The 27,297-nt window shown below is 38.2% G+C and overlaps 25 pseudogenes; all 25 read right to left on the bottom strand.

The window, feature by feature from the left end:
* Positions 1–634: 634 nt before the first annotated feature.
* Positions 635–753, bottom strand: LOC127965202 (uncharacterized; annotated as a pseudogene).
* Positions 754–1,122: 369 nt separating this feature from the next.
* LOC127958723 (uncharacterized) lies at positions 1,123–1,241 on the bottom strand (annotated as a pseudogene).
* A 1,285-nt stretch (positions 1,242–2,526) lies between these two features.
* Positions 2,527–2,645, bottom strand: LOC127958718 (uncharacterized; annotated as a pseudogene).
* Positions 2,646–4,045: 1,400 nt separating this feature from the next.
* Positions 4,046–4,164, bottom strand: LOC127965196 (uncharacterized; annotated as a pseudogene).
* A 370-nt stretch (positions 4,165–4,534) lies between these two features.
* On the bottom strand, positions 4,535–4,653 carry LOC127958715 (uncharacterized; annotated as a pseudogene).
* A 1,377-nt stretch (positions 4,654–6,030) lies between these two features.
* On the bottom strand, positions 6,031–6,149 carry LOC127958709 (uncharacterized; annotated as a pseudogene).
* Positions 6,150–8,127: 1,978 nt separating this feature from the next.
* Positions 8,128–8,246, bottom strand: LOC127960515 (uncharacterized; annotated as a pseudogene).
* A 355-nt stretch (positions 8,247–8,601) lies between these two features.
* Positions 8,602–8,720, bottom strand: LOC127960504 (uncharacterized; annotated as a pseudogene).
* A 354-nt stretch (positions 8,721–9,074) lies between these two features.
* LOC127960493 (uncharacterized) lies at positions 9,075–9,193 on the bottom strand (annotated as a pseudogene).
* A 1,390-nt stretch (positions 9,194–10,583) lies between these two features.
* Positions 10,584–10,702, bottom strand: LOC127965183 (uncharacterized; annotated as a pseudogene).
* Positions 10,703–11,069: 367 nt separating this feature from the next.
* LOC127960482 (uncharacterized) lies at positions 11,070–11,188 on the bottom strand (annotated as a pseudogene).
* A 1,383-nt stretch (positions 11,189–12,571) lies between these two features.
* On the bottom strand, positions 12,572–12,690 carry LOC127965179 (uncharacterized; annotated as a pseudogene).
* Positions 12,691–13,059: 369 nt separating this feature from the next.
* Positions 13,060–13,178, bottom strand: LOC127958703 (uncharacterized; annotated as a pseudogene).
* Positions 13,179–14,581: 1,403 nt separating this feature from the next.
* On the bottom strand, positions 14,582–14,700 carry LOC127965173 (uncharacterized; annotated as a pseudogene).
* Positions 14,701–15,068: 368 nt separating this feature from the next.
* On the bottom strand, positions 15,069–15,187 carry LOC127958698 (uncharacterized; annotated as a pseudogene).
* Positions 15,188–16,594: 1,407 nt separating this feature from the next.
* Positions 16,595–16,713, bottom strand: LOC127965168 (uncharacterized; annotated as a pseudogene).
* A 368-nt stretch (positions 16,714–17,081) lies between these two features.
* On the bottom strand, positions 17,082–17,200 carry LOC127958693 (uncharacterized; annotated as a pseudogene).
* A 1,400-nt stretch (positions 17,201–18,600) lies between these two features.
* On the bottom strand, positions 18,601–18,719 carry LOC127965167 (uncharacterized; annotated as a pseudogene).
* A 369-nt stretch (positions 18,720–19,088) lies between these two features.
* On the bottom strand, positions 19,089–19,207 carry LOC127958689 (uncharacterized; annotated as a pseudogene).
* Positions 19,208–20,614: 1,407 nt separating this feature from the next.
* Positions 20,615–20,733, bottom strand: LOC127958687 (uncharacterized; annotated as a pseudogene).
* A 1,401-nt stretch (positions 20,734–22,134) lies between these two features.
* On the bottom strand, positions 22,135–22,253 carry LOC127965165 (uncharacterized; annotated as a pseudogene).
* A 369-nt stretch (positions 22,254–22,622) lies between these two features.
* Positions 22,623–22,741, bottom strand: LOC127958686 (uncharacterized; annotated as a pseudogene).
* Positions 22,742–24,145: 1,404 nt separating this feature from the next.
* On the bottom strand, positions 24,146–24,264 carry LOC127958681 (uncharacterized; annotated as a pseudogene).
* Positions 24,265–24,484: 220 nt separating this feature from the next.
* On the bottom strand, positions 24,485–24,603 carry LOC127965164 (uncharacterized; annotated as a pseudogene).
* Positions 24,604–26,928: 2,325 nt separating this feature from the next.
* On the bottom strand, positions 26,929–27,047 carry LOC127965163 (uncharacterized; annotated as a pseudogene).
* Positions 27,048–27,297: the final 250 nt, after the last annotated feature.

The raw sequence follows: 27,297 nt of genomic DNA, 5'->3' as shown, positions 1-27,297 counted from the left end.
TTATATAATTTGTGAAAAATTTCCAAAAATCTTAAAGCAACTGGTATTACCAGGGGGTCTGCCATCCAATTACTAACCAGGCCGAAACCTGCTTAGTTTCCGAGCTCAGACATGATCTGGCATAGCCAGGGTGGAATGGCCATAAGCGAAGACTGCTGCAAAGAGAGAGCTATTTAAAGATCAGCCAATCTAATCGCCGGTACATTATACAGGACCAAACCTGCTTAGCTTCCGAGAGCAGACGAGATCAGGCATAGCCAGGTTGTTACGGTCGCAAGCGAAGGATACTGCAAAGAGAAGACTATTTAAAGATCAGCCAATCAAATCGCCCATACATTATATAAGTAGGAATGAAAATCCAAAAGCTTACAGCACCTGGTATTCCGAGGCGGTCTCCCATCCAAGCACTAACCAGGCCAATACCTGCTAAGATTAAGAGATCGGGCATTGGCTCTTTTTTTTAAGATTATTATATAATTAGTAATAAATTTCCAATAATATTAGAGCACCTGGTATTACCAGGGGGTCTCCCATCCAAACACTACACAGGTCAATGACTGCTAAGATTCAAAGATTGGGCATTCACTCATTTTTTTTTCAAGATTATTATATAATTTGTGAAAAATTTACAAAAATCTTAAAGCAACTGGTATTACCAGGGGGTCTCCCATCCAATTACTAACCAGGCCCAAACCTGCTTAGCTTCCGAGCTCAGACATGATCTGGCATAGCCAGGGTGGTATGGCCATAAGCGAAGACTGCTGCAAAGAGAGAGCTATTTAAAGATCAGTCAATCTAATCGCCGGTACATTATATAAGTAGGAAAGAAAACCCTAAAGCTTAAAGCACCTGGTATTCCCAGGCGGTCTCCCATCCAAGCACTAACCAGGCCAATACCTGCTAAGATTAAGAGATCGGGCATTGACTCTTTTTTTTTTTTTTTTTTTTTTAAGATTATTATATAATTAGTAATAAATTTCCAATAATATTAGAGCACCTGGTATTCCGAGGCGGTCTCCCATCCAGACACTAAACAGGTCCATGACTGCTAAGATTCAAAGAATGGGCATTGACTCTTTTTTTTTTCAAGATTATTATATAATTTGTGAAAAATTTACAAAAATCTTAGAGCAACTGGTATTACCAGGGGGTCTCCCATCCAATTACTAACCAGGCCCAAACCTGCTTAGCTTCCGAGCTCAGACATGATCTGGCATAGCCAGGGTGGTATGGCCATAAGCGAAGACTGCTGCAAAGAGAGAGCTATTTAAAGATCAGCCAATCTAATCGCCGGTACATTATATAAGTAGGAAAGAAAACCCTAAAGCTTAAAGCACCTGGTATTCCCAGGCGGTCTCCCATCCAAGCACTAACCAGGCCAATACCTGCTAAGATTAAGAGATCGGGCATTGACTTTTTTTTTTTTTTTTTTTTTTTTTTTAAAGATTATTATATAATTAGTAATGAATTTCCAATAATATTAGAGCACCTGGTTTTCCGAGGCGGTCTCCCATCCAAACACTAAACAGGTCCATAGCTGCTAAGATTCAAAGATTGGGCATTGACTCTTTTTGTTTCAAGATAATTATATAATTAGTACAAATTTCCAAAAATATTACAGCAACTGGTATTCTGAGGCGGTCTCCCATCCAAGCACTAAACAGGTCCATACCTCCTTAGATTCAAAGATTGGGCATTTACTCTTTTTTTTTTTTTTTGTTGCAAGATTATTATGTAATTAGTAAAAATTGCCAAAAATATTACAGCAACTGGTATTTCCCGGCCGTCTTCCATCCAAGTACTAACCAGGCAAAACCTGCTATTATTCAGAGATCGGGCATTGACTTTTTTTTTTTTTCAAGATTATTATATAATTTGTGAAAAATTTCCAAAAATCTTAAAGCAACTGGTATTACCAGGTTGTCTCCCATCCAATTACTAACCAGGCCCATACCTACTAAGATTCAGATATGGGGCATTGACTCCTTTCTTTTTTTCTTGCAAGATTATTATATAATTTGTGAAAAATTTCCAAAAATCTTAAAGAAACTGGTATTACCAGGGGGTCTGCCATCCAATTACTAACCAGGCCGAAACCTGCTTAGTTTCCGAGCTCAGACATGATCTGGCATAGCCAGGGTGGAATGGCCATAAGCGAAGACTGCTGCAAAGAGAGAGCTATTTAAAGATCAGTCAATCTAATCGCCGGTACATTATATAAGTAGGAAAGAAAACCCTAAAGCTTAAAGCACCTGGTATTCCCAGGCGGTCTCCCATCCAAGCACTAACCAGGCCAATACCTGCTAAGATTAAGAGATCGGGCATTGACTCTTTTTTTTTTTTTTTTTTTTTTTAAGATTATTATATAATTAGTAATAAATTTCCAATAATATTAGAGCACCTGGTATTCCGAGGCGGTCTCCCATCCAGACACTAAACAGGTCCATGACTGCTAAGATTCAAAGAATGGGCATTGACTCTTTTTTTTTTCAAGATTATTATATAATTTGTGAAAAATTTACAAAAATCTTAGAGCAACTGGTATTACCAGGGGGTCTCCCATCCAATTACTAACCAGGCCCAAACCTGCTTAGCTTCCGAGCTCAGACATGATCTGGCATAGCCAGGGTGGTATGGCCATAAGCGAAGACTGCTGCAAAGAGAGAGCTATTTAAAGATCAGCCAATCTAATCGCCGGTACATTATATAAGTAGGAAAGAAAACCCTAAAGCTTAAAGCACCTGGTATTCCCAGGCGGTCTCCCATCCAAGCACTAACCAGGCCAATACCTGCTAAGATTAAGAGATCGGGCATTGACTTTTTTTTTTTTTTTTTTTTTTTTAAAGATTATTATATAATTAGTAATGAATTTCCAATAATATTAGAGCACCTGGTTTTCCGAGGCGGTCTCCCATCCAAACACTAAACAGGTCCATAGCTGCTAAGATTCAAAGATTGGGCATTGACTCTTTTTGTTTCAAGATAATTATATAATTAGTACAAATTTCCAAAAATATTACAGCAACTGGTATTCTGAGGAGGTCTCCCATCCAAGCACTAAACAGGTCCATACCTCCTAAGATTCAAAGATTGGGCATTTACTCTTTTTTTTTTTTTGTTGCAAGATTATTATGTAATTAGTAAAAATTGCCAAAAATATTACAGCAACTGGTATTTCCCGGCCGTCTTCCATCCAAGTACTAACCAGGCAAAACCTGCTATTATTCAGAGATCGGGCATTGACTTTTTTTTTTTTTTTTCAAGATTATTATATAATTTGTGAAAAATTTCCAAAAATCTTAAAGCAACTGGTATTACCAGGGTGTCTCCCATCCAATTACTAACCAGGCCCATACCTGCTAAGATTCAGATATGGGGCATTGACTCCTTTCTTTTTTTCTTGCAAGATTATTATATAATTTGTGAAAAATTTCCAAAAATCTTAAAGCAACTGGTATTACCAGGGGGTCTGCCATCCAATTACTAACCAGGCCGAAACCTGCTTAGTTTCCGAGCTCAGACATGATCTGGCATAGCCAGGGTGGAATGGCCATAAGCGAAGACTGCTGCAAAGAGAGAGCTATTTAAAGATCAGCCAATCTAATCGCCGGTACATTATACAGGACCAAACCTGCTTAGCTTCCGAGAGCAGACGAGATCAGGCATAGCCAGGTTGTTACGGTCGCAAGCGAAGGATACTGCAAAGAGAAGACTATTTAAAGATCAGCCAATCAAATCGCCCATACATTATATAAGTAGGAATGAAAATCCAAAAGCTTACAGCACCTGGTATTCCGAGGCGGTCTCCCATCCAAGCACTAACCAGGCCAATACCTGCTAAGATTAAGAGATCGGGCATTGGCTCTTTTTTTTAAGATTATTATATAATTAGTAATAAATTTCCAATAATATTAGAGCACCTGGTATTACCAGGGGGTCTCCCATCCAAACACTACACAGGTCAATGACTGCTAAGATTCAAAGATTGGGCATTCACTCTTTTTTTTTTCAAGATTATTATATAATTTGTGAAAAATTTACAAAAATCTTAAAGCAACTGGTATTACCAGGGGGTCTCCCATCCAATTACTAACCAGGCCCAAACCTGCTTAGCTTCCGAGCTCAGACATGATCTGGCATAGCCAGGGTGGTATGGCCATAAGCGAAGACTGCTGCAAAGAGAGAGCTATTTAAAGATCAGTCAATCTAATCGCCGGTACATTATATAAGTAGGAAAGAAAACCCTAAAGCTTAAAGCACCTGGTATTCCCAGGCGGTCTCCCATCCAAGCACTAACCAGGCCAATACCTGCTAAGATTAAGAGATCGGGCATTGACTCTTTTTTTTTTTTTTTTTTTTTTTAAGATTATTATATAATTAGTAATAAATTTCCAATAATATTAGAGCACCTGGTATTCCGAGGCGGTCTCCCATCCAGACACTAAACAGGTCCATGACTGCTAAGATTCAAAGAATGGGCATTGACTCTTTTTTTTTTCAAGATTATTATATAATTTGTGAAAAATTTACAAAAATCTTAGAGCAACTGGTATTACCAGGGGGTCTCCCATCCAATTACTAACCAGGCCCAAACCTGCTTAGCTTCCGAGCTCAGACATGATCTGGCATAGCCAGGGTGGTATGGCCATAAGCGAAGACTGCTGCAAAGAGAGAGCTATTTAAAGATCAGCCAATCTAATCGCCGGTACATTATATAAGTAGGAAAGAAAACCCTAAAGCTTAAAGCACCTGGTATTCCCAGGCGGTCTCCCATCCAAGCACTAACCAGGCCAATACCTGCTAAGATTAAGAGATCGGGCATTGACTTTTTTTTTTTTTTTTTTTTTTTTTTTTAAAGATTATTATATAATTAGTAATGAATTTCCAATAATATTAGAGCACCTGGTTTTCCGAGGCGGTCTCCCATCCAAACACTAAACAGGTCCATAGCTGCTAAGATTCAAAGATTGGGCATTGACTCTTTTTGTTTCAAGATAATTATATAATTAGTACAAATTTCCAAAAATATTACAGCAACTGGTATTCTGAGGCGGTCTCCCATCCAAGCACTAAACAGGTCCATACCTCCTTAGATTCAAAGATTGGGCATTTACTCTTTTTTTTTTTTTTTGTTGCAAGATTATTATGTAATTAGTAAAAATTGCCAAAAATATTACAGCAACTGGTATTTCCCGGCCGTCTTCCATCCAAGTACTAACCAGGCAAAACCTGCTATTATTCAGAGATCGGGCATTGACTTTTTTTTTTTTTCAAGATTATTATATAATTTGTGAAAAATTTCCAAAAATCTTAAAGCAACTGGTATTACCAGGTTGTCTCCCATCCAATTACTAACCAGGCCCATACCTGCTAAGATTCAGATATGGGGCATTGACTCCTTTCTTTTTTTCTTGCAAGATTATTATATAATTTGTGAAAAATTTCCAAAAATCTTAAAGCAACTGGTATTACCAGGCCGAAACCTGCTTAGTTTCCGAGCTCAGACATGATCTGGCATAGCCAGGGTGGAATGGCCATAAGCGAAGACTGCTGCAAAGAGAGAGCTATTTAAAGATCAGCCAATCTAATCGCCGGTACATTATACAGGACCAAACCTGCTTAGCTTCCGAGAGCAGACGAGATCAGGCATAGCCAGGTTGTTACGGTCGCAAGCGAAGGATACTGCAAAGAGAAGACTATTTAAAGATCAGCCAATCAAATCGCCCATACATTATATAAGTAGGAATGAAAATCCAAAAGCTTACAGCACCTGGTATTCCGAGGCGGTCTCCCATCCAAGCACTAACCAGGCCAATACCTGCTAAGATTAAGAGATCGGGCATTGGCTCTTTTTTTTTAAGATTATTATATAATTAGTAATAAATTTCCAATAATATTAGAGCACCTGGTATTACCAGGCGGTCTCCCATCCAGACACTAAACAGGTCCATGACTGCTAAGATTCAAAGAATGGGCATTGACTCTTTTTTTTTTCAAGATTATTATATAATTTGTGAAAAATTTACAAAAATCTTAGAGCAACTGGTATTACCAGGGGGTCTCCCATCCAATTACTAACCAGGCCCAAACCTGCTTAGCTTCCGAGCTCAGACATGATCTGGCATAGCCAGGGTGGTATGGCCATAAGCGAAGACTGCTGCAAAGAGAGAGCTATTTAAAGATCAGTCAATCTAATCGCCGGTACATTATATAAGTAGGAAAGAAAACCCTAAAGCTTAACCCTTTCGAGTCGATTAACGCATATATGCGTTTTGAGTCATTTTCCCCTGATAACCCCGAAAAGAACTTAAATTACACTCTCAGTTTTAATCGTACAGATAAGAGCAATACATCAATCGAATCTGTAAAGGGTCTAGTTTTTTTTGGATACAGACATAATAACAAAGAACCTTTGTGCACTTATAAATTAAAGATAACAAACAAAGTGCGCTGTCTGCAGTCTTTGTCTCCGCTGATCGTCATGTACAAACACGTCATTAAAATGAACTGTAACTCCGTGAATACTCAACGAAGAGACATGAGAGAGATATCTATAGAAAGTCTAAAATGTCTACTTTTAAACTAAACAAGTGCTGCCGAAAACAAATATTCTGAGATAAAGTAATCCATATGTAAACAACGCGATGTCTATTTTTCATATCTCCGCTCATTATATGTAATGTGACCACGCCCCCGCGCTGAACACGCTATTCAGATTCAAACTGAAGCGCGCGGCTTGAATACGCCCACACAGAAGAAAAAGCAGCCAGACTGTTCTTCGAGTTTTTATTTTATTTTACTGTTTGCTTCGCGATGAGAGGAATAAGACATAATTCACCCCAAAAAGATGTGATGTGGTTGAGGATTTGAGAAATGGATTTCCTCAGAAAAAAGAATGAAGCACTTTATTCAACAGGGATCATAAACATGAGTAAGTCTCTTTTTATTTATCTGTTTTCACATAAAGTGTAAACATTTTACTAGTCAGACTTTTTCCAAACTATAATTCCTGACTAAATGTATAATCAAGTGAAACATTATTAAGTTTAAATAACAATATACAATACTATACCATTCAAAAGCTTGATGTAAATAATATAAATGTGACAAATAGAGATAACTCTAACAAATGTAAAAACAATGCAGTTCTTTCGATTTATTCCCCCTAAAAAAACCTGAAAAATATTCTCAGCTCTTTTCAACATTAATAATAATAATAATGATAATAATAAATGGGGTTTATTTGGTAGAAAATAAGATTGTTAAAAGGATTTCTGAAGGATTGTATGACTGGAGTAAGGATGCCAAAAAATGTGTTTGAAAGTAAGCTTTGATTGTCCCTAATAAACTGTTTAACTGCTCCCCCAAGTGGATATTAAATTATGTTGTGGGATAATTAAATATATTCTTAATAAACTACAAACATAAAATTATATACATTTATTTTGTTCTCACATTCTTTCTTGTAAGTCCTCCCTCAGAGTGGCACAGTTGAATGAGAGGCTCATTATGCAGCTCATTATGCAGGCCTTTGTCTTCTCAGGTGTAAATCACAATGATATTCATGGTAGTTGACGCCTACTCGCATATGACTTTTACCAACAAAAAGTGTTTTAGAAAATTTAAATCAATATATTGTTTTCTGTGAATGAGTAAACAAGATGATTTTCACATAATTTAGAAAGAAAAATTCTAGGCTACAAGCTCCAGTTCTCAACTTTTCCGGCAACCAATTTTATGTATGTGTTTTATTGCCTTATTCAAGTGACTTAACATTTTTAGTTTTTCACTAACCATGCATAACATTTTTTTTCTCAAAAATACAATCATGTACATGCATGCATTTCACATATTATTATAGCCCAGTTTGTGCTGATTACAGTGATATTAGACTTTACCCATTTAGATATTTATAAGAAACTGAAAAAAGCACAAATATCAGGGCATGACAAAACTTCTCCAGGCCCCAAAAATACCCTTCGACTCCAGAGGGTTAAAGCACCTGGTATTCCGAGGCGGTCTCCCATCCAGACACTAAACAGGTCCATGACTGCTAAGATTCAAAGAATGGGCATTGACTCTTTTTTTTTTCAAGATTATTATATAATTTGTGAAAAATTTACAAAAATCTTAAAGCAACTGGTATTACCAGGGGGTCTCCCATCCAATTACTAACCAGGCCCAAACCTGCTTAGCTTCCGAGCTCAGACATGATCTGGCATAGACAGGGTGGTATGGCCATAAGCGAAGACTGCTGCAAAGAGAGAGCTATTTAAAGATCAGCCAATCTAATATAAGTAGGAAAGAAAACCCTAAAGCTTAAAGCACCTGGTATTCCCAGGCGGTCTCCCATCCAAGCACTAACCAGGCCAATACCTGCTAAGATTAAGAGATCGGGCATTGACTCTTTTTTTTTTTTTTTTTTTTTTAAGATTATTATATAATTAGTAATAAATTTCCAATAATATTAGAGCACCTGGTATTCCGAGGCGGTCTCCCATCCAGACACTAAACAGGTCCATGACTGCTAAGATTCAAAGAATGGGCATTGACTCTTTTTTTTGTCAAGATTATTATATAATTTGTGAAAAATTTACAAAAATCTTAAAGCAACTGGTATTACCAGGGGGTCTCCCATCCAATTACTAACCAGGCCCAAACCTGCTTAGCTTCCGAGCTCAGACATGATCTGGCATAGACAGGGTGGTATGGCCATAAGCGAAGACTGCTGCAAAGAGAGAGCTATTTAAAGATCAGCCAATCTAATATAAGTAGGAAAGAAAACCCTAAAGCTTAAAGCACCTGGTATTCCCAGGCGGTCTCCCATCCAAGCACTAACCAGGCCAATACCTGCTAAGATTAAGAGATCGGGCATTGACTCTTTTTTTTTTTTTTTTTTTTTAAGATTATTATATAATTAGTAATAAATTTCCAATAATATTAGAGCACCTGGTATTCCGAGGCGGTCTCCCATCCAGACACTAAACAGGTCCATGACTGCTAAGATTCAAAGAATGGGCATTGACTCTTTTTTTTTTCAAGATTATTATATAATTTGTGAAAAATTTACAAAAATCTTAAAGCAACTGGTATTACCAGGGGGTCTCCCATCCAATTACTAACCAGGCCCAAACCTGCTTAGCTTCCGAGCTCAGACATGATCTGGCATAGACAGGGTGGTATGGCCATAAGCGAAGACTGCTGCAAAGAGAGAGCTATTTAAAGATCAGCCAATCTAATATAAGTAGGAAAGAAAACCCTAAAGCTTAAAGCACCTGGTATTCCCAGGCGGTCTCCCATCCAAGCACTAACAAGGCCAATACCTGCTAAGATTAAGAGATCGGGCATTGACTCTTTTTTTTTTTTTTTTTTTTTTTTTAGATTATTATATAATTAGTAATAAATTTCCAATAATATTAGAGCACCTGGTTTTCCGAGGCGGTCTCCCATCCAAACACTAAACAGGTCCATAGCTGCTAAGATTCAAAGATTGGGCATTGACTCTTTTTGTTTCAAGATAATTATATAATTAGTACAAATTTCCAAAAATATTACAGCAACTGGTATTCCGAGGCGGTCTCCCATCCAAGCACTAAACAGGTCCATACCTCCTAAGATTCAAAGATTGGGCATTTACTCTTTTTTTTTTTTTTTTGTTGCAAGATTATTATGTAATTAGTAAAAATTGCCAAAAATATTACAGCAACTGGTATTTCCCGGCTGTCTTCCATCCAAGTACTAACCAGGCAAAACCTGCTATTATTCAGAGATCGGGCATTGACTTTTTTTTTTTTTTTTCAAGATTATTATATAATTTGTGAAAAATTTCCAAAAATCTTAAAGCAACTGGTATTACCAGGGTGTCTCCCATCCAATTACTAACCAGGCCCATACATGCTAAGATTCAGATATGGGGCATTGACTCCTTTCTTTTTTTCTTGCAAGATTATTATATAATTTGTGAAAAATTTCCCAAAATCTTAAAGCAACTGGTATTACCAGGGGGTCTGCCATCCAATTACTAACCAGGCCGAAACCTGCTTAGTTTCCGAGCTCAGACATGATCTGGCATAGCCAGGGTGGAATGGCCATAAGCGAAGACTGCTGCAAAGAGAGAGCTATTTAAAGATCAGCCAATCTAATCGCCGGTACATTATACAGGACCAAACCTGCTTAGCTTCCGAGAGCAGACGAGATCAGGCATAGCCAGGTTGTTACGGTCGCAAGCGAAGGATACTGCAAAGAGAAGACTATTTAAAGATCAGCCAATCAAATCGCCCATACATTATATAAGTAGGAATGAAAATCCAAAAGCTTACAGCACCTGGTATTCCGAGGCGGTCTCCCATCCAAGCACTAACCAGGCCAATACCTGCTAAGATTAAGAGATCGGGCATTGGCTCTTTTTTTTTAAGATTATTATATAATTAGTAATAAATTTCCAATAATATTAGAGCACCTGGTATTACCAGGGGGTCTCCCATCCAAACACTACACAGGTCAATGACTGCTAAGATTCAAAGAATGGGCATTCACTCTTTTTTTTTCAAGATTATTATATAATTTGTGAAAAATTTACAAAAATCTTAAAGCAACTGGTATTACCAGGGGGTCTCCCATCCAATTACTAACCAGGCCCAAACCTGCTTAGCTTCCGAGCTCAGACATGATCTGGCATAGCCAGGGTGGTATGGCCATAAGCGAAGACTGCTGCAAAGAGAGAGCTATTTAAAGATCAGTCAATCTAATCGCCGGTACATTATATAAGTAGGAAAGAAAACCCTAAAGCTTAAAGCACCTGGTATTCCCAGGCGGTCTCCCATCCAAGCACTAACCAGGCCAATACCTGCTAAGATTAAGAGATCGGGCATTGACTCTTTTTTTTTTTTTTTTTTTTAAGATTATTATATAATTAGTAATAAATTTCCAATAATATTAGAGCACCTGGTATTCCGAGGCGGTCTCCCATCCAGACACTAAACAGGTCCATGACTGCTAAGATTCAAAGAATGGGCATTGACTCTTTTTTTTTTCAAGATTATTATATAATTTGTGAAAAATTTACAAAAATCTTAAAGCAACTGGTATTACCAGGGGGTCTCCCATCCAATTACTAACCAGGCCCAAACCTGCTTAGCTTCCGAGCTCAGACATGATCTGGCATAGACAGGGTGGTATGGCCATAAGCGAAGACTGCTGCAAAGAGAGAGCTATTTAAAGATCAGCCAATCTAATATAAGTAGGAAAGAAAACCCTAAAGCTTAAAGCACCTGGTATTCCCAGGCGGTCTCCCATCCAAGCACTAACCAGGCCAATACCTGCTAAGATTAAGAGATCGGGCATTGACTCTTTTTTTTTTTTTTTAAAGATTATTATATAATTAGTAATAAATTTCCAATAATATTAGAGCACCTGGTTTTCCGAGGCGGTCTCCCATCCAAACACTAAACAGGTCCATAGCTGCTAAGATTCAAAGATTGGGCATTGACTCTTTTTGTTTCAAGATAATTATATAATTAGTACAAATTTCCAAAAATATTACAGCAACTGGTATTCCGAGGCGGTCTCCCATCCATGCACTAAACAGGTCCATACCTCCTAAGATTCAAAGATTGGGCATTTACTCTTTTTTTTTTTTTTTTTTGTTGCAAGATTATTATGTAATTAGTAAAAATTGCCAAAAATATTACAGCAACTGGTATTTCCCGGCCGTCTTCCATCCAAGTACTAACCAGGCAAAACCTGCTATTATTCAGAGATCGGGCATTGACTTTTTTTTTTTTTTTCAAGATTATTATATAATTTGTGAAAAATTTCCAAAAATCTTAAAGCAACTGGTATTACCAGGGTGTCTCCCATCCAATTACTAACCAGGCCCATACCTGCTAAGATTCAGATATGGGGCATTGACTCCTTTCTTTTTTTCTTGCAAGATTATTATATAATTTGTGAAAAATTTCCAAAAATCTTAAAGCAACTGGTATTACCAGGGGGTCTGCCATCCAATTACTAACCAGGCCGAAACCTGCTTAGTTTCCGAGCTCAGACATGATCTGGCATAGCCAGGGTGGAATGGCCATAAGCGAAGACTGCTGCAAAGAGAGAGCTATTTAAAGATCAGCCAATCTAATCGCCGGTACATTATACAGGACCAAACCTGCTTAGCTTCCGAGAGCAGACGAGATCAGGCATAGCCAGGTTGTTACGGTCGCAAGCGAAGGATACTGCAAAGAGAAGACTATTTAAAGATCAGCCAATCAAATCGCCAATACATTATATAAGTAGGAATGAAAATCCAAAAGCTTACAGCACCTGGTATTCCGAGGCGGTCTCCCATCCAAGCACTAACCAGGCCAATACCTGCTAAGATTAAGAGATCGGGCATTGGCTCTTTTTTTTAAGATTATTATATAATTAGTAATAAATTTCCAATAATATTAGAGCACCTGGTATTACCAGGGGGTCTCCCATCCAAACACTACACAGGTCAATGACTGCTAAGATTCAAAGATTGGGCATTCACTCTTTTTTTTTTCAAGATTATTATATAATTTGTGAAAAATTTACAAAAATCTTAAAGCAACTGGTATTACCAGGGGGTCTCCCATCCAATTACTAACCAGGCCCAAACCTGCTTAGCTTCCGAGCTCAGACATGATCTGGCATAGCCAGGGTGGTATGGCCATAAGCGAAGACTGCTGCAAAGAGAGAGCTATTTAAAGATCAGTCAATCTAATCGCCGGTACATTATATAAGTAGGAAAGAAAACCCTAAAGCTTAAAGCACCTGGTATTCCCAGGCGGTCTCCCATCCAAGCACTAACCAGGCCAATACCTGCTAAGATTAAGAGATCGGGCATTGACTCTTTTTTTTTTTTTTTTTTTTTTAAGATTATTATATAATTAGTAATAAATTTCCAATAATATTAGAGCACCTGGTATTCCGAGGCGGTCTCCCATCCAGACACTAAACAGGTCCATGACTGCTAAGATTCAAAGAATGGGCATTGACTCTTTTTTTTTTCAAGATTATTATATAATTTGTGAAAAATTTACAAAAATCTTAGAGCAACTGGTATTACCAGGGGGTCTCCCATCCAATTACTAACCAGGCCCAAACCTGCTTAGCTTCCGAGCTCAGACATGATCTGGCATAGCCAGGGTGGTATGGCCATAAGCGAAGACTGCTGCAAAGAGAGAGCTATTTAAAGATCAGCCAATCTAATCGCCGGTACATTATATAAGTAGGAAAGAAAACCCTAAAGCTTAAAGCACCTGGTATTCCCAGGCGGTCTCCCATCCAAGCACTAACCAGGCCAATACCTGCTAAGATTAAGAGATCGGGCATTGACTTTTTTTTTTTTTTTTTTTTTTTTTTAAAGATTATTATATAATTAGTAATGAATTTCCAATAATATTAGAGCACCTGGTTTTCCGAGGCGGTCTCCCATCCAAACACTAAACAGGTCCATAGCTGCTAAGATTCAAAGATTGGGCATTGACTCTTTTTGTTTCAAGATAATTATATAATTAGTACAAATTTCCAAAAATATTACAGCAACTGGTATTCTGAGGCGGTCTCCCATCCAAGCACTAAACAGGTCCATACCTCCTAAGATTCAAAGATTGGGCATTTACTCTTTTTTTTTTTGTTGTTGCAAGATTATTATGTAATTAGTAAAAATTGCCAAAAATATTACAGCAACTGGTATTTCCCGGCCGTCTTCCATCCAAGTACTAACCAGGCAAAACCTGCTATTATTCAGAGATCGGGCATTGACTTTTTTTTTTTTTTTTCAAGATTATTATATAATTTGTGAAAAATTTCCAAAAATCTTAAAGCAACTGGTATTACCAGGGTGTCTCCCATCCAATTACTAACCAGGCCCATACCTGCTAAGATTCAGATATGGGGCATTGACTCCTTTCTTTTTTTCTTGCAAGATTATTATATAATTTGTGAAAAATTTCCAAAAATCTTAAAGCAACTGGTATTACCAGGGGGTCTGCCATCCAATTACTAACCAGGCCGAAACCTGCTTAGTTTCCGAGCTCAGACATGATCTGGCATAGCCAGGGTGGAATGGCCATAAGCGAAGACTGCTGCAAAGAGAGAGCTATTTAAAGATCAGCCAATCTAATCGCCGGTACATTATACAGGACCAAACCTGCTTAGCTTCCGAGAGCAGACGAGATCAGGCATAGCCAGGTTGTTACGGTCGCAAGCGAAGGATACTGCAAAGAGAAGACTATTTAAAGATCAGCCAATCAAATCGCCCATACATTATATAAGTAGGAATGAAAATCCAAAAGCTTACAGCACCTGGTATTCCGAGGCGGTCTCCCATCCAAGCACTAACCAGGCCAATACCTGCTAAGATTAAGAGATCGGGCATTGGCTCTTTTTTTTAAGATTATTATATAATTAGTAATAAATTTCCAATAATATTAGAGCACCTGGTATTACCAGGGGGTCTCCCATCCAAACACTACACAGGTCAATGACTGCTAAGATTCAAAGATTGGGCATTCACTCTTTTTTTTTTCAAGATTATTATATAATTTGTGAAAAATTTACAAAAATCTTAAAGCAACTGGTATTACCAGGGGGTCTCCCATCCAATTACTAACCAGGCCCAAACCTGCTTAGCTTCCGAGCTCAGACATGATCTGGCATAGCCAGGGTGGTATGGCCATAAGCGAAGACTGCTGCAAAGAGAGAGCTATTTAAAGATCAGTCAATCTAATCGCTGGTACATTATATAAGTAGGAAAGAAAACCCTAAAGCTTAAAGCACCTGGTATTCCCAGGCGGTCTCCCATCCAAGCACTAACCAGGCCAATACCTGCTAAGATTAAGAGATCGGGCATTGACTCTTTTTTTTTTTTTTTTTTTTTAAGATTATTATATAATTAGTAATAAATTTCCAATAATATTAGAGCACCTGGTATTCCGAGGCGGTCTCCCATCCAGACACTAAACAGGTCCATGACTGCTAAGATTCAAAGAATGGGCATTGACTCTTTTTTTTTTCAAGATTATTATATAATTTGTGAAAAATTTACAAAAATCTTAGAGCAACTGGTATTACCAGGGGGTCTCCCATCCAATTACTAACCAGGCCCAAACCTGCTTAGCTTCCGAGCTCAGACATGATCTGGCATAGCCAGGGTGGTATGGCCATAAGCGAAGACTGCTGCAAAGAGAGAGCTATTTAAAGATCAGCCAATCTAATCGCCGGTACATTATATAAGTAGGAAAGAAAACCCTAAAGCTTAAAGCACCTGGTATTCCCAGGCGGTCTCCCATCCAAGCACTAACCAGGCCAATACCTGCTAAGATTAAGAGATCGGGCATTGACTTTTTTTTTTTTTTTTTTTTTTTTTTTAAAGATTATTATATAATTAGTAATAAATTTCCAATAATATTAGAGCACCTGGTTTTCCGAGGCGGTCTCCCATCCAAACACTAAACAGGTCCATAGCTGCTAAGATTCAAAGATTGGGCATTGACTCTTTTTGTTTCAAGATAATTATATAATTAGTACAAATTTCCAAAAATATTACAGCAACTGGTATTCCGAGGCGGTCTCCCATCCATGCACTAAACAGGTCCATACCTCCTAAGATTCAAAGATTGGGCATTTACTCTTTTTTTTTTTTTTTTTTGTTGCAAGATTATTATGTAATTAGTAAAAATTGCCAAAAATATTACAGCAACTGGTATTTCCCGGCCGTCTTCCATCCAAGTACTAACCAGGCAAAACCTGCTATTATTCAGAGATCGGGCATTGACTTTTTTTTTTTTTTTCAAGATTATTATATAATTTGTGAAAAATTTCCAAAAATCTTAAAGCAACTGGTATTACCAGGGTGTCTCCCATCCAATTACTAACCAGGCCCATACCTGCTAAGATTCAGATATGGGGCATTGACTCCTTTCTTTTTTTCTTGCAAGATTATTATATAATTTGTGAAAAATTTCCAAAAATCTTAAAGCAACTGGTATTACCAGGGGGTCTGCCATCCAATTACTAACCAGGCCGAAACCTGCTTAGTTTCCGAGCTCAGACATGATCTGGCATAGCCAGGGTGGAATGGCCATAAGCGAAGACTGCTGCAAAGAGAGAGCTATTTAAAGATCAGCCAATCTAATCGCCGGTACATTATACAGGACCAAACCTGCTTAGCTTCCGAGAGCAGACGAGATCAGGCATAGCCAGGTTGTTACGGTCGCAAGCGAAGGATACTGCAAAGAGAAGACTATTTAAAGATCAGCCAATCAAATCGCCAATACATTATATAAGTAGGAATGAAAATCCAAAAGCTTACAGCACCTGGTATTCCGAGGCGGTCTCCCATCCAAGCACTAACCAGGCCAATACCTGCTAAGATTAAGAGATCGGGCATTGGCTCTTTTTTTTAAGATTATTATATAATTAGTAATAAATTTCCAATAATATTAGAGCACCTGGTATTACCAGGGGGTCTCCCATCCAAACACTACACAGGTCAATGACTGCTAAGATTCAAAGATTGGGCATTCACTCTTTTTTTTTTCAAGATTATTATATAATTTGTGAAAAATTTACAAAAATCTTAAAGCAACTGGTATTACCAGGGGGTCTCCCATCCAATTACTAACCAGGCCCAAACCTGCTTAGCTTCCGAGCTCAGACATGATCTGGCATAGCCAGGGTGGTATGGCCATAAGCGAAGACTGCTGCAAAGAGAGAGCTATTTAAAGATCAGTCAATCTAATCGCCGGTACATTATATAAGTAGGAAAGAAAACCCTAAAGCTTAAAGCACCTGGTATTCCCAGGCGGTCTCCCATCCAAGCACTAACCAGGCCAATACCTGCTAAGATTAAGAGATCGGGCATTGACTCTTTTTTTTTTTTTTTTTTTTTAAGATTATTATATAATTAGTAATAAATTTCCAATAATATTAGAGCACCTGGTATTCCGAGGCGGTCTCCCATCCAGACACTAAACAGGTCCATGACTGCTAAGATTCAAAGAATGGGCATTGACTCTTTTTTTTTTCAAGATTATTATATAATTTGTGAAAAATTTACAAAAATCTTAGAGCAACTGGTATTACCAGGGGGTCTCCCATCCAATTACTAACCAGGCCCAAACCTGCTTAGCTTCCGAGCTCAGACATGATCTGGCATAGCCAGGGTGGTATGGCCATAAGCGAAGACTGCTGCAAAGAGAAAGCTATTTAAAGATCAGCCAATCTAATCGCCGGTACATTATATAAGTAGGAAAGAAAACCCTAAAGCTTAAAGCACCTGGTATTCCCAGGCGGTCTCCCATCCAAGCACTAACCAGGCCAATACCTGCTAAGATTAAGAGATCGGGCATTGACTTTTTTTTTTTTTTTTTTTTTTTTTAAAGATTATTATATAATTAGTAATGAATTTCCAATAATATTAGAGCACCTGGTTTTCCGAGGCGGTCTCCCATCCAAACACTAAACAGGTCCATAGCTGCTAAGATTCAAAGATTGGGCATTGACTCTTTTTGTTTCAAGATAATTATATAATTAGTACAAATTTCCAAAAATATTACAGCAACTGGTATTCTGAGGCGGTCTCCCATCCAAGCACTAAACAGGTCCATACCTCCTAAGATTCAAAGATTGGGCATTTACTCTTTTTTTTTTTGTTGTTGCAAGATTATTATGTAATTAGTAAAAATTGCCAAAAATATTACAGCAACTGGTATTTCCCGGCCGTCTTCCATCCAAGTACTAACCAGGCAAAACCTGCTATTATTCAGAGATCGGGCATTGACTTTTTTTTTTTTTTCAAGATTATTATATAATTTGTGAAAAATTTCCAAAAATCTTAAAGCAACTGGTATTACCAAGGTGTCTCCCATCCAATTACTAACCAGGCCCATACCTGCTAAGATTCAGATATGGGGCATTGACTCCTTTCTTTTTTTCTTGCAAGATTATTATATAATTTGTGAAAAATTTCCAAAAATCTTAAAGCAACTGGTATTACCAGGGGGTCTGCCATCCAATTACTAACCAGGCCGAAACCTGCTTAGTTTCCGAGCTCAGACATGATCTGGCATAGCCAGGGTGGAATGGCCATAAGCGAAGACTGCTGCAAAGAGAGAGCTATTTAAAGATCAGCCAATCTAATCGCCGGTACATTATACAGGACCAAACCTGCTTAGCTTCCGAGAGCAGACGAGATCAGGCATAGCCAGGTTGTTACGGTCGCAAGCGAAGGATACTGCAAAGAGAAGACTATTTAAAGATCAGCCAATCAAATCGCCCATACATTATATAAGTAGGAATGAAAATCCAAAAGCTTACAGCACCTGGTATTCCGAGGCGGTCTCCCATCCAAGCACTAACCAGGCCAATACCTGCTAAGATTAAGAGATCGGGCATTGGCTCTTTTTTTTAAGATTATTATATAATTAGTAATAAATTTCCAATAATATTAGAGCACCTGGTATTACCAGGGGGTCTCCCATCCAAACACTACACAGGTCAATGACTGCTAAGATTCAAAGATTGGGCATTCACTCTTTTTTTTTTCAAGATTATTATATAATTTGTGAAAAATTTACAAAAATCTTAAAGCAACTGGTATTACCAGGGGGTCTCCCATCCAATTACTAACCAGGCCCAAACCTGCTTAGCTTCCGAGCTCAGACATGATCTGGCATAGCCAGGGTGGTATGGCCATAAGCGAAGACTGCTGCAAAGAGAGAGCTATTTAAAGATCAGTCAATCTAATCGCCGGTACATTATATAAGTAGGAAAGAAAACCCTAAAGCTTAAAGCACCTGGTATTCCCAGGCGGTCTCCCATCCAAGCACTAACCAGGCCAATACCTGCTAAGATTAAGAGATCGGGCATTGACTCTTTTTTTTTTTTTTTTTTTTTTAAGATTATTATATAATTAGTAATAAATTTCCAATAATATTAGAGCACCTGGTATTCCGAGGCGGTCTCCCATCCAGACACTAAACAGGTCCATGACTGCTAAGATTCAAAGAATGGGCATTGACTCTTTTTTTTTTCAAGATTATTATATAATTTGTGAAAAATTTACAAAAATCTTAGAGCAACTGGTATTACCAGGGGGTCTCCCATCCAATTACTAACCAGGCCCAAACCTGCTTAGCTTCCGAGCTCAGACATGATCTGGCATAGCCAGGGTGGTATGGCCATAAGCGAAGACTGCTGCAAAGAGAGAGCTATTTAAAGATCAGCCAATCTAATCGCCGGTACATTATATAAGTAGGAAAGAAAACCCTAAAGCTTAAAGCACCTGGTATTCCCAGGCGGTCTCCCATCCAAGCACTAACCAGGCCAATACCTGCTAAGATTAAGAGATCGGGCATTGACTTTTTTTTTTTTTTTTTTTTTTTTTTTTAAAGATTATTATATAATTAGTAATGAATTTCCAATAATATTAGAGCACCTGGTTTTCCGAGGCGGTCTCCCATCCAAACACTAAACAGGTCCATAGCTGCTAAGATTCAAAGATTGGGCATTGACTCTTTTTGTTTCAAGATAATTATATAATTAGTACAAATTTCCAAAAATATTACAGCAACTGGTATTCTGAGGCGGTCTCCCATCCAAGCACTAAACAGGTCCATACCTCCTTAGATTCAAAGATTGGGCATTTACTCTTTTTTTTTTTTTTTGTTGCAAGATTATTATGTAATTAGTAAAAATTGCCAAAAATATTACAGCAACTGGTATTTCCCGGCCGTCTTCCATCCAAGTACTAACCAGGCAAAACCTGCTATTATTCAGAGATCGGGCATTGACTTTTTTTTTTTTCAAGATTATTATATAATTTGTGAAAAATTTCCAAAAATCTTAAAGAAACTGGTATTACCAGGTTGTCTCCCATCCAATTACTAACCAGGCCCATACCTGCTAAGATTCAGATATGGGGCATTGACTCCTTTCTTTTTTTCTTGCAAGATTATTATATAATTTGTGAAAAATTTCCAAAAATCTTAAAGCAACTGGTATTACCAGGGGGTCTGCCATCCAATTACTAACCAGGCCGAAACCTGCTTAGTTTCCGAGCTCAGACATGATCTGGCATAGCCAGGGTGGAATGGCCATAAGCGAAGACTGCTGCAAAGAGAGAGCTATTTAAAGATCAGCCAATCTAATCGCCGGTACATTATACAGGACCAAACCTACCAACCTAGCTTCCGAGAGCAGACGAGATCAGGCATAGCCAGGTTGTTACGGTCGCAAGCGAAGGATACTGCAAAGAGAAGACTATTTAAAGATCAGCCAATCAAATCGCCCATACATTATATAAGTAGGAATGAAAATCCAAAAGCTTACAGCACCTGGTATTCCGAGGCGGTCTCCCATCCAAGCACTAACCAGGCCAATACCTGCTAAGATTAAGAGATCGGGCATTGGCTCTTTTTTTTTAAGATTATTATATAATTAGTAATAAATTTCCAATAATATTAGAGCACCTGGTATTCCGAGGCGGTCTCCCATCCAGACACTAAACAGGTCCATGACTGCTAAGATTCAAAGAATGGGCATTGACTCTTTTTTTTTTCAAGATTATTATATAATTTGTGAAAAATTTACAAAAATCTTAGAGCAACTGGTATTACCAGGGGGTCTCCCATCCAATTACTAACCAGGCCCAAACCTGCTTAGCTTCCGAGCTCAGACATGATCTGGCATAGCCAGGGTGGTATGGCCATAAGCGAAGACTGCTGCAAAGAGAGAGCTATTTAAAGATCAGCCAATCTAATCGCCGGTACATTATATAAGTAGGAAAGAAAACCCTAAAGCTTAAAGCACCTGGTATTCCCAGGCGGTCTCCCATCCAAGCACTAACCAGGCCAATACCTGCTAAGATTAAGAGATCGGGCATTGACTTTTTTTTTTTTTTTTTTTTTTTTTAAAGATTATTATATAATTAGTAATGAATTTCCAATAATATTAGAGCACCTGGTTTTCCGAGGCGGTCTCCCATCCAAACACTAAACAGGTCCATAGCTGCTAAGATTCAAAGATTGGGCATTGACTCTTTTTGTTTCAAGATAATTATATAATTAGTACAAATTTCCAAAAATATTACAGCAACTGGTATTCTGAGGAGGTCTCCCATCCAAGCACTAAACAGGTCCATACCTCCTAAGATTCAAAGATTGGGCATTTACTCTTTTTTTTTTTTTGTTGCAAGATTATTATGTAATTAGTAAAAATTGCCAAAAATATTACAGCAACTGGTATTTCCCGGCCGTCTTCCATCCAAGTACTAACCAGGCAAAACCTGCTATTATTCAGAGATCGGGCATTGACTTTTTTTTTTTTTTTTCAAGATTATCATATAATTTGTGAAAAATTTCCAAAAATCTTAAAGCAACTGGTATTACCAGGGTGTCTCCCATCCAATTACTAACCAGGCCCATACCTGCTAAGATTCAGATATGGGGCATTGACTCCTTTCTTTTTTTCTTGCAAGATTATTATATAATTTGTGAAAAATTTCCAAAAATCTTAAAGCAACTGGTATTACCAGGGGGTCTGCCATCCAATTACTAACCAGGCCGAAACCTGCTTAGTTTCCGAGCTCAGACATGATCTGGCATAGCCAGGGTGGAATGGCCATAAGCGAAGACTGCTGCAAAGAGAGAGCTATTTAAAGATCAGCCAATCTAATCGCCGGTACATTATACAGGACCAAACCTGCTTAGCTTCCGAGAGCAGACGAGATCAGGCATAGCCAGGTTGTTACGGTCGCAAGCGAAGGATACTGCAAAGAGAAGACTATTTAAAGATCAGCCAATCAAATCGCCCATACATTATATAAGTAGGAATGAAAATCCAAAAGCTTACAGCACCTGGTATTCCGAGGCGGTCTCCCATCCAAGCACTAACCAGGCCAATACCTGCTAAGATTAAGAGATCGGGCATTGGCTCTTTTTTTTAAGATTATTATATAATTAGTAATAAATTTCCAATAATATTAGAGCACCTGGTATTACCAGGGGGTCTCCCATCCAAACACTACACAGGTCAATGACTGCTAAGATTCAAAGATTGGGCATTCACTCTTTTTTTTTTCAAGATTATTATATAATTTGTGAAAAATTTACAAAAATCTTAAAGCAACTGGTATTACCAGGGGGTCTCCCATCCAATTACTAACCAGGCCCAAACCTGCTTAGCTTCCGAGCTCAGACATGATCTGGCATAGCCAGGGTGGTATGGCCATAAGCGAAGACTGCTGCAAAGAGAGAGCTATTTAAAGATCAGTCAATCTAATCGCCGGTACATTATATAAGTAGGAAAGAAAACCCTAAAGCTTAAAGCACCTGGTATTCCCAGGCGGTCTCCCATCCAAGCACTAACCAGGCCAATACCTGCTAAGATTAAGAGATCGGGCATTGACTCTTTTTTTTTTTTTTTTTTTTTTAAGATTATTATATAATTAGTAATAAATTTCCAATAATATTAGAGCACCTGGTATTCCGAGGCGGTCTCCCATCCAGACACTAAACAGGTCCATGACTGCTAAGATTCAAAGAATGGGCATTGACTCTTTTTTTTTTCAAGATTATTATATAATTTGTGAAAAATTTACAAAAATCTTAGAGCAACTGGTATTACCAGGGGGTCTCCCATCCAATTACTAACCAGGCCCAAACCTGCTTAGCTTCCGAGCTCAGACATGATCTGGCATAGCCAGGGTGGTATGGCCATAAGCGAAGACTGCTGCAAAGAGAGAGCTATTTAAAGATCAGCCAATCTAATCGCCGGTACATTATATAAGTAGGAAAGAAAACCCTAAAGCTTAAAGCACCTGGTATTCCCAGGCGGTCTCCCATCCAAGCACTAACCAGGCCAATACCTGCTAAGATTAAGAGATCGGGCATTGACTTTTTTTTTTTTTTTTTTTTTTTTTTTTAAAGATTATTATATAATTAGTAATGAATTTCCAATAATATTAGAGCACCTGGTTTTCCGAGGCGGTCTCCCATCCAAACACTAAACAGGTCCATAGCTGCTAAGATTCAAAGATTGGGCATTGACTCTTTTTGTTTCAAGATAATTATATAATTAGTACAAATTTCCAAAAATATTACAGCAACTGGTATTCTGAGGCGGTCTCCCATCCAAGCACTAAACAGGTCCATACCTCCTTAGATTCAAAGATTGGGCATTTACTCTTTTTTTTTTTTTTTGTTGCAAGATTATTATGTAATTAGTAAAAATTGCCAAAAATATTACAGCAACTGGTATTTCCCGGCCGTCTTCCATCCAAGTACTAACCAGGCAAAACCTGCTATTATTCAGAGATCGGGCATTGACTTTTTTTTTTTTTCAAGATTATTATATAATTTGTGAAAAATTTCCAAAAATCTTAAAGCAACTGGTATTACCAGGTTGTCTCCCATCCAATTACTAACCAGGCCCATACCTGCTAAGATTCAGATATGGGGCATTGACTCCTTTCTTTTTTTCTTGCAAGATTATTATATAATTTGTGAAAAATTTCCAAAAATCTTAAAGCAACTGGTATTACCAGGGGGTCTGCCATCCAATTACTAACCAGGCCGAAACCTGCTTAGTTTCCGAGCTCAGACATGATCTGGCATAGCCAGGGTGGAATGGCCATAAGCGAAGACTGCTGCAAAGAGAGAGCTATTTAAAGATCAGCCAATCTAATCGCCGGTACATTATACAGGACCAAACCTGCTTAGCTTCCGAGAGCAGACGAGATCAGGCATAGCCAGGTTGTTACGGTCGCAAGCGAAGGATACTGCAAAGAGAAGACTATTTAAAGATCAGCCAATCAAATCGCCCATACATTATATAAGTAGGAATGAAAATCCAAAAGCTTACAGCACCTGGTATTCCGAGGCGGTCTCCCATCCAAGCACTAACCAGGCCAATACCTGCTAAGATTAAGAGATCGGGCATTGGCTCTTTTTTTTTAAGATTATTATATAATTAGTAATAAATTTCCAATAATATTAGAGCACCTGGTATTACCAGGCGGTCTCCCATCCAGACACTAAACAGGTCCATGACTGCTAAGATTCAAAGAATGGGCATTGACTCTTTTTTTTTTCAAGATTATTATATAATTTGTGAAAAATTTACAAAAATCTTAGAGCAACTGGTATTACCAGGGGGTCTCCCATCCAATTACTAACCAGGCCCAAACCTGCTTAGCTTCCGAGCTCAGACATGATCTGGCATAGCCAGGGTGGTATGGCCATAAGCGAAGACTGCTGCAAAGAGAGAGCTATTTAAAGATCAGTCAATCTAATCGCCGGTACATTATATAAGTAGGAAAGAAAACCCTAAAGCTTAAAGCACCTGGTATTCCGAGGCGGTCTCCCATCCAGACACTAAACAGGTCCATGACTGCTAAGATTCAAAGAATGGGCATTGACTCTTTTTTTTTCAAGATTATTATATAATTTGTGAAAAATTTACAAAAATCTTAAAGCAACTGGTATTACCAGGGGGTCTCCCATCCAATTACTAACCAGGCCCAAACCTGCTTAGCTTCCGAGCTCAGACATGATCTGGCATAGCCAGGGTGGTATGGCCATAAGCGAAGACTGCTGCAAAGAGAGAGCTATTTAAAGATCAGCCAATCTAATCGCCGGTACATTATATAAGTAGGAAAGAAAACCCTAAAGCTTAAAGCACCTGGTATTCCCAGGCGGTCTCCCATCCAAGCACTAACCAGGCCAATACCTGCTAAGATTAAGAGATCGGGCATTGACTTTTTTTTTTTTTTTTTTTTTTTTTTTTAAAGATTATTATATAATTAGTAATGAATTTCCAATAATATTAGAGCACCTGGTTTTCCGAGGCGGTCTCCCATCCAAACACTAAACAGGTCCATAGCTGCTAAGATTCAAAGATTGGGCATTGACTCTTTTTGTTTCAAGATAATTATATAATTAGTACAAATTTCCAAAAATATTACAGCAACTGGTATTCTGAGGCGGTCTCCCATCCAAGCACTAAACAGGTCCATACCTCCTTAGATTCAAAGATTGGGCATTTACTCTTTTTTTTTTTTTTTGTTGCAAGATTATTATGTAATTAGTAAAAATTGCCAAAAATATTACAGCAACTGGTATTTCCCGGCCGTCTTCCATCCAAGTACTAACCAGGCAAAACCTGCTATTATTCAGAGATCGGGCATTGACTTTTTTTTTTTTTCAAGATTATTATATAATTTGTGAAAAATTTCCAAAAATCTTAAAGCAACTGGTATTACCAGGTTGTCTCCCATCCAATTACTAACCAGGCCCATACCTGCTAAGTAGGGGTGTCAACAATAATCGATTCGGCAATGCATCGCGATGCGGGGCATGAACGATTCAGCATCGATGCGGCAAAGTGCCATAATCGATTATGTCACTGTTTATTTTCTGGCGGACAAAAAAGTTGTGAAGTTTAAATACTTCCGGTTCCGGGAGAATAACAACAACAACAAGCAAGATGGCTGAGGCGGAGGGAGATGACCGTGATAGACGGATTATAAAAAACGCGCCCAAAGCTTGGAAAGCGGACATCTGGGCACATTTCGGATTTTATGAAGTGAATGGGACACTAGACACGTCTTACGCGGTGTGTAAAATCTGCCACACTAAAATTAAGCACGTTGGCAATACAGCTAACTTCACGAACCATGTTGATCATTGGTATCCTGATCAACATTGCCACACAACTTCCAGAGAGCAAAGAGGATCACACGATCGGTGGCATGTTTTATAGCGAAGGATCTACGACCCTATTCTGTGGTAGAAAATGTGGGGTTTTGCCACATGCTTGAAACAATTGAGCCCCGGTATAAGCTACCGATTGTATGCAGCTGATGTGATGGTAGGATCAGGGGGTAGGCATATATAATTGTCATTGTCATATAGCTGCTAAGCTGCTGTTTTGTTGAGAATAATTTGCACTTTACTTAACTACTTGAAAAAAGTTTCACAGTAATAAGTGGTTACTGTGTGTTGTTGCACTGAATATTTTTATTCCTGGGTGGTTGTTGTTAAAATAGTGTTACTTATTATTTTAATATTTGCACAGGACTTCAGGAAGTGCCCTGTCATCTCCGTCAAGATGTGTAAAAAAAAAAAAAAAAGCACTGAAAGCAGTGATTTTGATTGTTTTCATTTTCAGGTATGAAAATGCCATATCCAATACCCTGTACCATTTAATTTGATTTAGTACATTTTATTTAATTACATTTTATTTTATTTTATTACATTTAATTTAATTTAATAACTTTTATGTCAAAGATACAGGAGACACATAGCAGCCAATAAAATCTGTTGTTTAATATCTGCTTGTTTTGCCTCATGACTGATGAAAAATTTGCCTTGTGTGCAGTAGAATTTTGATGCATCGCAATGCATCGTAGAATCGAATTGAATCGAATCGTTACCTGGTGAATCGTAATCGAATCGAATCGTGAGGGCAGTGCCAATGCACACCCCTACTGCTAAGATTCAGATATGGGGCATTGACTCCTTTCTTTTTTTCTTGCAAGATTATTATATAATTTGTGAAAAATTTCCAAAAATCTTAAAGCAACTGGTATTACCAGGGGGTCTGCCATCCAATTACTAACCAGGCCGAAACCTGCTTAGTTTCCGAGCTCAGACATGATCTGGCATAGCCAGGGTGGTATGGCCATAAGCGAAGACTGCTGCAAAGAGAGAGCTATTTAAAGATCAGTCAATCTAATCGCCGGTACATTATATAAGTAGGAAAGAAAACCCTAAAGCTTAAAGCACCTGGTATTCCGAGGCGGTCTCCCATCCAGACACTAAACAGGTCCATGACTGCTAAGATTCAAAGAATGGGCATTGACTCTTTTTTTTTCAAGATTATTATATAATTTGTGAAAAATTTACAAAAATCTTAAAGCAACTGGTATTACCAGGGGGTCTCCCATCCAATTACTAACCAGGCCCAAACCTGCTTAGCTTCCGAGCTCAGACATGATCTGGCATAGCCAGGGTGGTATGGCCATAAGCGAAGACTGCTGCAAAGAGAGAGCTATTTAAAGATCAGCCAATCTAATCGCCGGTACATTATATAAGTAGGAAAGAAAACCCTAAAGCTTAAAGCACCTGGTATTCCCAGGCGGTCTCCCATCCAAGCACTAACCAGGCCAATACCTGCTAAGATTAAGAGATCGGGCATTGACTTTTTTTTTTTTTTTTTTTTTTTTTTTAAAGATTATTATATAATTAGTAATGAATTTCCAATAATATTAGAGCACCT

This window comes from Carassius gibelio, chromosome A3 (assembly GCF_023724105.1).
Source record: "Carassius gibelio isolate Cgi1373 ecotype wild population from Czech Republic chromosome A3, carGib1.2-hapl.c, whole genome shotgun sequence".
Classification (NCBI taxonomy): domain Eukaryota; kingdom Metazoa; phylum Chordata; class Actinopteri; order Cypriniformes; family Cyprinidae; genus Carassius; species Carassius gibelio.
This window is presented reverse-complemented; position numbering and strand designations above follow the sequence as displayed.